The following is a 10,233-nucleotide window of genomic DNA, read 5'->3' as shown; positions in this document are numbered from 1 at the left end:
GTCAGCCAAAAAGTGTTCAAGTTTTGATTGTTCCATGAAAAGTCAAAAATATGTGTGGAAAATTGACAAAAATGTTCTTGTCATCTTCATCACAATTCCCTGTGGAACGCCCCTGTTTTCCAACGAACCGTCTTTGTTAACCCAGCTTCCCCACCCACCAGAGCCTGCTTGTTTATCTTGTCCACCTGTCATGTCTTGTCATAAGGCTACAAGGTCTTTTATGCAGCAATTGTTATTTAATATTTGTACAGCACCCAGCACACTCATTGTAACCTTGATGTGCTGCCACAGTATAAATGTTAAATAATAAAAATAATAAATATTAAATTGACAAAAAGGAATTTTTGAATTTGTCCATTTATGTGCACTGAAAATCCTTACCCTACAAGTTACGTTTGTCCAGTCCAGGAACAAAATCAATCCAGGAGCCATGCAGCCAATCAAATGTCAGCAACACACCTTGAATTCTGAATACCAGAGAGTAGCCATAAACAGTCTACAAATCAAGAATTTCTCCCCTGGACATTATTCAGGGACTAATGTCACATAGAAAAGAAATGTTGAGACAATCGTGAGCTGCTCACAGATAATTCACAAACAGAAAGGGAGACCAAATTAATTGAATAAAATCATTCACTGCATATTATTCACTCTGCTCTAAAAGCAGGTTGGAAGCAGCTCTGAATATGTAGCCCATGCTCCCTGTCATTAATACCATGGTAGTGCCTAGAGGCCTCCACCATGATCAGGGCCTCACTGTGCTTGGAGCTGTACAAAACACAGAGATAGCTCTTTGGGCAGGGACTTACATTCTAAATGGACATGACAGGCAAAGGGTCAGTGGCAGAGCTGGGAACAGAAGCTAGGTCTTCTGATTACCAGTCTTGGGCCTAACCCATTAGAACTCACTCTCGGCTGCTCTAAGTTATGCTCTACGTTATGTTATCCATAACAAGCACAAGAAGACACAAACCTAGCCCAGAATTAACTTAGCCTGGGGGCACCCCAACTAACACTGACTTTCCCACGTTCCACACTATGCCAGCAGCTAGGATGGTATATGATGCCCAAGGTCCAAGTCCCTATACTGACTGCACTCCACTCTGGGATCACCCATTCTCTAACATGCTCTTCCTTGGACTACATATTCAGATTTTTCAGCCAAATCATGTCAGTGGCATAGCACAAAGTGCCCTACTGTGAGGATCTGGCCCTGAATTTGTCAAGAATGCACAGCTGGCTGGGCCTCCAATGCTTTGTTACAAATTTCAGTTAAGTATATTGACTAGATATGTCATGCCATTGAAGCTGGAATCATGCTCCATTAACAGGACCTGAGGGGAAAGGATTCAGGTAGGTTTGCAGCAGTCTCTCAGTACACTTCTCAGCGCAAGTGCAGCCAATTGCAGAAATTTTCCTGCTTCCACCAGACTATAATTTGAAATTGAATGAAATCAATTAAGTTGACTTTCTGCAGTACCTTAATTTACACCCTTAGTCAGTACAAGTGGCACATTAGTCAGCTTCTTTTGTATCTATGGCTGCCTTAATTTTGACATACGCAGAAAAATCAGCCACTGCTGTTGATAGAATGTGTTTATTTGTAGCACAGTGATGTTTCCTGTCCCTTCCTTTTAATAGTTGCCACACAATTATTCCCCTTCTTTTCCCAAAGTGATTATCCCAGAACAGATAAACATCTTTCCTTTGTTGCAATGAGCCTCTAGTTATTTGCAGAGGGCTGACTGAAACTCCACTTCCTGATAACACCACTCTGAACTCTGCTAGCAACACATTTACAATGGAAATGGGCTTGATGAGATTTTTCATGGTGAAAAATAGAACTTGGCTGATGATGACAGTAATTGCTGAAGCTGAGTCCTGGACTGATGTTTTCTCAGAACAATTTTGCATGAGTAAAAAGATTGACGTTTATCAATGTGAAGTGCACTTGATAATGTTGGTCATTTTCACTTGTCTCTCTAGTTACATATTTTTTTTTTTTTAACAAAACTACTTGAAACATTTAATTGAAGAGATGGCATGCTTTCTTTCCCCACAGGGACCCTGCCTCACTCAGCGCGCAAGATGGACGTGCTCTAGGGAGTATTCAGGACCGTGCAGTGAAGGAGGCTGTTGTCCTTAAGACCCCTGCCTCAGTTGTTGCAGAAGGTGTTAGATCCTGCCCACAGGAAGGTTAATTTGCTTTCAGTAGGCCATTGTGGAACGTCAGAGTTACCAAAGACTTTGTTGATTGCTTCCCCCCTAGTCCTCGGTCCCTCCACTCGCTCCCCACCAAAGAGGAGACATGGACTTGTCCCATCAGCTTGAACACTGGGGGAAGGAAATAAAAATCATGGACAAGAAAAAATTGTATCTTTATGCTGCTTGGACTCTGAGGGTTAAGGATTACTAAGCACATCCTCAGCACATCCCTTGGCCAGCGCCGCTTCCCGTAGCCCCCATTGGCCTGGAGCGGTGAACCGTGGCCAGTGGGAGCTGCGATTGGCTGAACCTGTGGACGCTGCAGGTAAACAAACCATCCCAGCACGCCAGTGGATTTTCCTGACTGGCCACGTGCCAAAGGTTGCCGATCCCTGGTCTACCGTCTCTTGGAACCTAAGACTGTAATTCATTTGTGTGTGTGCTTACCTGCTTTAACCTGGTAAATAACTTGTTTCTCTTTCTTAGTTAATAAATCTTTAGTTGGTTTATTATAGGATTAGCTATAAGCATTGTCTTTGGTATGAGCTCTGGGGTTTAACTGAGCTGGGGTAAGTAACTCATTCTTTTAGGACTGGGAGTAACCTGAATATTGTTGTAGGGGACCATCTATCACAAAGGCAGGCTCACTTAGGTGGCAGGATAGACCAGAATCTGCAAGGGGACTGTCTGTGACTCCATGTTAATGCGGTTATAGTGTTTGAGGAGTTCACACTTGATGTTTGGTTGGCAGAATCTAAGTATAGAACTCACAACCAGTTTAGGTTTGGGCCCTGGTTTGTACCAGTCTGCCCCGAGGTTGGCACTCATGCTCTTGAGCCATTCCAGGCAGCTTGACAAAATCTATTTTTTGTGTGTAATTATATAACAAATATGCAACAACAGAGTGTGGTTAGGTGGGCATGAGCCCATATCCTCAGGGGTTTTTTAAGTGAATCTCCTAAATTGCCTCATTCTCAGATTACTCCTAATCTACCCCTACTCCTACTCTACCTAATCTACCTACTCCTACTCTACTACTATCTACTCCTAATCTACCACTATAAGGTGGGTAGAAAGCTGGCTAGATTGTCGGGCTCAACGGGTAGTGATCAATGGCTCCATGTCTAGTTGGCAGCCGGTGTCAAGTGGAGTGCCCCAGGGGTCGGTCCTGGGGCCGGTTTTGTTCAATATCTTCATAAATGATCTGGAGGATGGTGTGGATTGCACTCTCAGCAAATTTGCGGATGATACTAAACTGGGAGGAGTGGTAGATACGCTGGAGGGGAGGGATAGGATACAGAAGGACCTAGACAAATTGGAGGTTTGGGCCAAAAGAAATCTGATGAGGTTCAATAAGGATAAGTGCAGAGTCCTACACTTAGGATGGAAGAATCCAATGCACCGCTACAGACTAGGGACCGAATGGCTAGGCAGCAGTTCTGCGGAAAAGGACCTAGGGGTGACAGTGGACGAGAAGCTGGATATGAGTCAGCAGTGTGCCCTTGTTGCCAAGAAGGCCAATGGCATTTTGGGATGTATAAGTAGGGGCATAGCGAGCAGATCGAGGGACGTGATCGTTCCCCTCTATTCGACACTGGTGAGGCCTCATCTGGAGTACTGTGTCCAGTTTTGGGCCCCACACTACAAGAAGGATGTGGATAAATTGGAGAGAGTCCAGCGAAGGGCAACAAAAATGATTAGGGGTCTAGAGCACATGACTTATGAGGAGAGGCTGAGGGAGCTGGGATTGTTTAGTCTGCAGAAGAGAAGAATGAGGGGGGATTTGATAGCTGCTTTCAACTACCTGAAAGGGGGTTCCAAAGAGGATGGCTCTAGACTGTTCTCAATGGTAGCAGATGACAGAACGAGGAGTAATGGTCTCAAGTTGCAATGGGGGAGGTTTAGATTGGATATTAGGAAAAACTTTTTCACTAAGAGGGTGGTGAAACACTGGAATGCGTTACCTAGGGAGGTGGTAGAATCTCCTTCCTTAGAGGTTTTTAAGGTCAGGCTTGACAAAGCCCTGGCTGGGATGATTTAACTGGGAATTGCTTCGAGCAGGGGGTTGGACTAGATGACCTTCTGGGGTCCCTTCCAACCCTGATATTCTATGATTCTATGATTCTACGATTAATCACTGTTGTGCTGGCTTCCCTTGCATTTAGTCACCCAAATGCCTACGCAATTTATATGGGTGCAGCTTTCTCCCGCTTGTGAAAATGGGAGGTTGGGGATAGGGGTGACATGAAATAGGCTGGAAATGTAAAAACTGCTCTATAAAGCCTTATGATTCAGGGCGTGAGCCAGCCACAAACTGTCTGGGGCTAGGGGAAAACTTGGGCAGGTTATTCCATGATTGTTCTTCATGGACACTCCTTCAGCTTCCTTTGAACCATATTCCCAAAGGAAGAAAATAGGAAAGTTCTGCAGTTTCCTCTCTCTTATGTGGTTTAATCATTCAAAAGATAGACTGGAACCCTGACCACTGACCTGAAGATCTAGCCTTTTTTGACTGGAACTGCAATGCCTCAAGGTTTTTAGGAGGGTCAATAAAGTGAGTATTTGCAACGTCTTAGCTGCATAGGCTAAATACATAGGGTGATACATGTTATTTTCAAGTTTCCAAGAGTCTATTTACTGTAAAAAAGTGCAACCATTTAAAGAATAAAAGAGAAATTGCAATCCATAAAAAGTACCTGACAGTCTTCTTAAATTAGCCCACCTACTTCTCAATTTAATCCAAAATTATAGCTGCTTTTTTGACGGTCTCTGAAATATTTCACAACATTTGCAATATTCACAACCTCTGCCTTGTACCTTTCCACTAAGGCATTTTTTCCATCTCCATGTAAGTTTAATAATCACCTGCCAACATCTACAGAGAGAGACTGGAATATTCACAATGTTTACTGCTTTGAAGCTGCTCTGTACCAAAGTCTATAAATGGCCCAATGATGCCCCCTTCCCCGCAGTATCTCAAGTCACATACAGAGATTTGAGGAGTTGCCTTTTCCAATTTGCTCTAAACGAAGCCCGTATTCTGTGTTAGGTGAAAAACTCATCCCCTGCCATCTCTTCCTGAGATTTGGCTCTATCACCTCAAATCTTCTCCCCAGACTAGGCTGGTCCGAGGGCTCCTCTTTCCAGACTGCTTAGCCCACACCCTAGATCTTCTCCTGCCAGAGGGATCCTCCCAGCTCCCTTATATCCAGTGGGGGTAGTGAGCAACCTGTCTGAATAACTCAGCAGAACCCAGCTACGCTTTTCGCATTTGGATCGACACCTGCTATCAGGCAAATATTCCCATTCTATTATAAGAAAGGAAAGACAGGCTTTGAAATATGGCAGAGATCTAAATAGAGCTAAACAATGACTTGTGTACCGTCTTTTCCATATCTTGAGTGTTTCCTAGGCTTGCTTCTGTTATCTGAGCTGGTGAAACAAACAAAAGACAGACAAGTTAGATACTGACTTAGAAAAATATAAATAAGTATATTCAAAATGTCAACTAGCCTCAGGCAAGCTTCCAATTTTCTTGCCCACTTTAGCAGCAAAATGACAGGTTTCAGAGTAACAGCCGTGTTAGTCTGTATTCGTAAAAAGAAAAGGAGTACTTGTGGCACCTTAGAGACTAACCAGTTTATTTGAGCATGAGCTTTCGTGAGCTACAGCTCACTTCATCGGATGCATAGCATATCGTGGAAACTGCAGAAGACCATTTCCACGATATGCTATGCATCCGATGAAGTGAGCTGTAGCTCACGAAAGCTCATGCTCAAATAAACTGGTTAGTCTCTAAGGTGCCACAAGTACTCCTTTTCTTTTAGCAGCAAAAGTGACTCTACTACATGACCAATGAGGGAAGATTGAAAAAATTGGATTTGTTTAGTCTGGACAAGAGAAGACTGAGAGGGGACATGATAACAGTTTTCAAGTATGTAAAAGGTTGTTACAAGAAGGAGTGAGAAGAATTGTTCTTCTTAACCCCTGAGGGCAGGACAAAAAGCAACGGGCTTAAAGTGCAGCAAGGGAGGTTTAGGTTGGACATGAGGAAAAACTTCCTAACTGTCAGGGTGGTTAAGCACTGGAATAAATTGCCTAGGGAGGTTGCGGAATCTCCATCATTGGAGGTTTTTAAGAGCAGGTTAGATAAATACCTGTCAGTGATGGTCTAGATAATGCTTAGTGCTGCCATGAGTGCAGGGGACAGGACTAGATGACCTCACAAGGTCCCTTCCAGTTCTATGATTCTACATAGATTGCAAGCTCTTTGGGGCTGAGACCGCCTATTTGGTCTGTGTTCATACAGCACCTAGCCTAATACTTGACTGGGGCTTCTAGGTGTTGACACAATACAAATAATAATTAATAAATATCATACCTGCTAAGTGTGCGTGTGCATATTTTGGGTAAGCAGTAAGGTGCTATAAAGGTACCAGTTTAATAGGACTTTCATTTAAAGTTCTCCATCTTACTACGTGGAGCAGGCACAGTATAGACAATAGCAGTTGACTTTTCCCACCAACCTTGATTATGAACAGAGGTTAAAAGACTTCTATCTAAAAAAAAAAAAAGCAGAGAAGCGTTTTAACGCATATTTATGAAAAATGCCTAAATGCAACATCAGGGAATGACAGTTAAAAAGGGTTTTCAGTACATTCAGCACTTTGGGGATATTGGCTGTCCATTGCCATCAGTAATGAGATAAGATTTATGCCTGATTGACCTGCTCAGTGTGGCGAGAATGAGAAACTGTGTTTACCTAAGTGCAAAGTATTCAGCGAGATAGTGATGTTCTCTGAAATAAATGATTGGCAAAGGAATCCAATTGCTTTCCAGACATTAAGACTTTGGGTTTTGGATCACATTACACTGGAGAATCCAATCAATCAGCCCATTGATTCACCAATGAAGGGGATTAGCATTAACCATCATGAGTGTTAATTAAAAGTAAAGGCTGCCTGGAGTTTAATACTTAATTAACAACATTGCACTGCCAATTGAGACATCTCTGAAAAGTGTGTCTGATTCAGAGTTTTATAATAGCTAAGTAAAATCAGGAGCTGAACCTGAACCAGAACTGAATCTCTCACCAGATTTAGGAGAAAGTTGGCTTCAGATCCAAATCCAGATCTAAACTCTGGTTCTGGACCTTCTGTAGTGTAAAATCTTGACTCTCTATTCTTTACTATAGTTTCCCTGATAACTGATATTGGGTCTGATTATCATCTCTCAACCTGGCTTTACACCAGTGTGATAATCATGTAATAATTATGCCTAGCTTTTATCCAATGCTTTCCCGCAATAGATCTCAAAGTGATTTACAAAGGAAGTAAGCATCTGTATTTCCATGTTACAGATGGGGAAACTGAGGCACAGAGCAGCAAAGTGATTTGCCCAAGGTCATCCTGTCGACCAGCCTTCGAGGCTGAAATAGAAACCAGGTCTCCTAAGCCAGTGGTTCTCAGAGCCGGTCCACCGCTTGTTCAGGGAAAGCTCCTGGCGGGCTGGACCGGTTTGTTTACCTGCTGCGTCTGCAGGTTCGGCCGATCACGGCTCCCACTGGCCGCGGTTTGCTGCTCCAGGCCAATGGGGGCTGCGGGAAGGGTAGCCAGCACGTCTCTTGGCCCGCGTTGCTTCCCACAGCCCCTGCTGGCCTGGAGCGGCGAACCGCAGCCAGCGGGAGCCACGATCGGCCGAACCTGCAGATGCGGCAGGTAAACAAACTGGTCCGACCTGCCAGGGACTTTCCCTGAACAAGCAGCGGACCGGCTTTGAGAACCACTGTCCTAAGCCACAGTCCAGAGCGCTATCCACTAGACAACACTGCCTCCCCAACTTAACTGGCTTCAGTGGAGGTAATGTAGGTCTGAGTTCTATTCCCAGCTCTGCAACTGACCTGCTTCATGCCCTTGGACAAAGGCTTGCTCTGAGCCTCCGTTTCCCCATCTGTAAAATGGAAATACTGATGCTTACTTTCTTTGTCAATCACTTTGAGATCTATGGATGACAAACGGTACCTAAGAGCTAGGTATTATTATTAATCCTGATTTACACTGGTGTGAATGAGATCAGAAACAGGTCCCTTAGTGATCATTAAAACTCCATGTAAGATTAACCTGTTTTTTAGCTTCTTATGACCTTCATCTGTGCAGACAACATGTCACAGAACAGGGTACAGGTTTGAAGATGAAAACAGCATGGGAAGCTTACAACCCTGAACATAACAACAGCCATTCTGGGTCAGACCAAAGGTCCATCTAGCCCAGTATCCTGTCTTCCAACAGTGGCCAATGCCAGGTGCTTCAAAGGGAAAGTCCAGAAAAGATAATAATCAAGTGATCCATCCCCTGTTGCCCATTCCCAGCTTCTGGAAAACAGAGGCTAGGGACATCCCTGCCCGTCCTGGCTAATAGCCTAACGGCTCTGTACATGGAACTGCCACTGAAGCCAACAGGAGTTTATCACACAGGGTCAGGCCACAGGGACTAGTTCATCCAACAGCTTTTTGAGGTGGAGTATTTTAACTCTGGGTCTGGCAATGAGAGTCCATTGGTGTCTGCTTTTCCTTGAATTTAAAGATGGGGAAAACTCAAATTCAAAAGCTTTTTTGGTTGGGCTTCTGCTAAACAGTCAGTATTTCAAAAGTGGATCTGAATTTCTTAGGTCTACAGAACGGGACTGGAAATCTCAAAAGAAGAGGCTTTCTTACAAGATTCCAATTCTGATCCAAGAGGACACAGACTTTCTCAGGACCCCAGACTGGCTGGTGCCTGGTTTTGTTCCTGTCTGGAAAGAAAAAAGGAAAGGAAACTGTATGTAAACATCTCAGAATCTTCATGTAAAAAGGTTTGATTCAAGTTCTAAAAATAGGTGACACTCTGTGGTGCTCCTGATCATGTTCACTCAATTCACATAGCTAATTATTTGCTAGTCATACACCGTGATAAAGTGATGCTAAACCTTCATTCTGGAAGCAGCCTTGGTTCTCGACACCCCATGAGCCCATACCTTTCACATCATTAGGAGGTGCCAGTGTGCGCTTGCAGCTGACCAAACCTCATTTCTCTGCACAGTGCGAAGAATCACAGCACTGTGCATCTACGGCCTGTTAATCTGTATAATGACAAACTGAGCAGGATGTCTCAGGGGCTGGCATCTACACACAGAAGTCATTAATGGCTCCAGCTTCCGTGAAAACTCCCCTGCTTTGGCCTGCCAGATTCTTTCCAACCCAGTAGTGCTTGGGAAAAAGAATTCTGTCTCTAATAATAAAGTGGAATAATTATCTGGATGAGAGAGTGACAAAAATCGTTAGCTGCAATGGGTGCAGAATATGTGAAGGACTAAGAGGGTACTAAAGATGCTAAATTCACTTTTCTCAGACTACTGTCTGAGTCTTGGATTTGCCTCCATTCACACTGAACTTTTTAAATGCAAAGCATTTTGATGGTGAATGCTGTTTTACGTATTTTCTCCCCAATGAAATAGGGGGGCAATGCTCTGTGTATACCTGCAGCGAGCCATGCCTGCAGTGTGATAGCCATTTGTAGGTATATTTAGTATCCCCTATTGGGTGTGGTGGGCCTCCTCCAGAAGTCATGCATGTTCAGGCTCATGTATGCAAACAATTCATGTCCACACATGAGCCGTGTGAACACATGTGCATGCAGAACAAATGCAGATACATACAGAGAACACCACACATGTTTTGATCTATATACGTGCTGTACCATGCACGTATGCAGGATGGATGTGTGATAATGTATGCAAGCTGGCAGGCTGACCAGGTAATTTCACAGTACCCTTCACTCACTACAGAGAAGGAAAGGGTCACTGCAGTTTTGCTTACCAATATTTCCACTCTGTCCTTGTTCATTAATAGTCTGTACTAGAGACTAATAACAAAGAATTACACAAGCAGGTTTAACATTTGATTAATGGGCCATCCATCATTCATTGAAACAGTTTTACTTGCTGTCTAAGAAAAAGCTAAGATTTGTCTATTAGATCTGCACTGTTTAACTA

General features: G+C 43.7%; 1 long non-coding RNA gene across 1 annotated transcript; it reads right to left on the bottom strand.

The window, feature by feature from the left end:
- Window positions 1-1,632: 1,632 nt before the first annotated feature.
- LOC122462724 lies at window positions 1,633-8,994 on the bottom strand. The gene is made up of 4 exons (XR_006285446.1): window positions 8,918-8,994; window positions 6,732-6,764; window positions 5,588-5,637; window positions 1,633-2,334 (listed from the first exon to the last, which is right to left on the bottom strand). It is a non-coding gene; the product is annotated as an uncharacterized LOC122462724 (long non-coding RNA).
- Window positions 8,995-10,233: the final 1,239 nt, after the last annotated feature.

Source organism: Chelonia mydas, chromosome 13 (assembly GCF_015237465.2).
Source record: "Chelonia mydas isolate rCheMyd1 chromosome 13, rCheMyd1.pri.v2, whole genome shotgun sequence".
Classification (NCBI taxonomy): domain Eukaryota; kingdom Metazoa; phylum Chordata; order Testudines; family Cheloniidae; genus Chelonia; species Chelonia mydas.
This window is presented reverse-complemented; position numbering and strand designations above follow the sequence as displayed.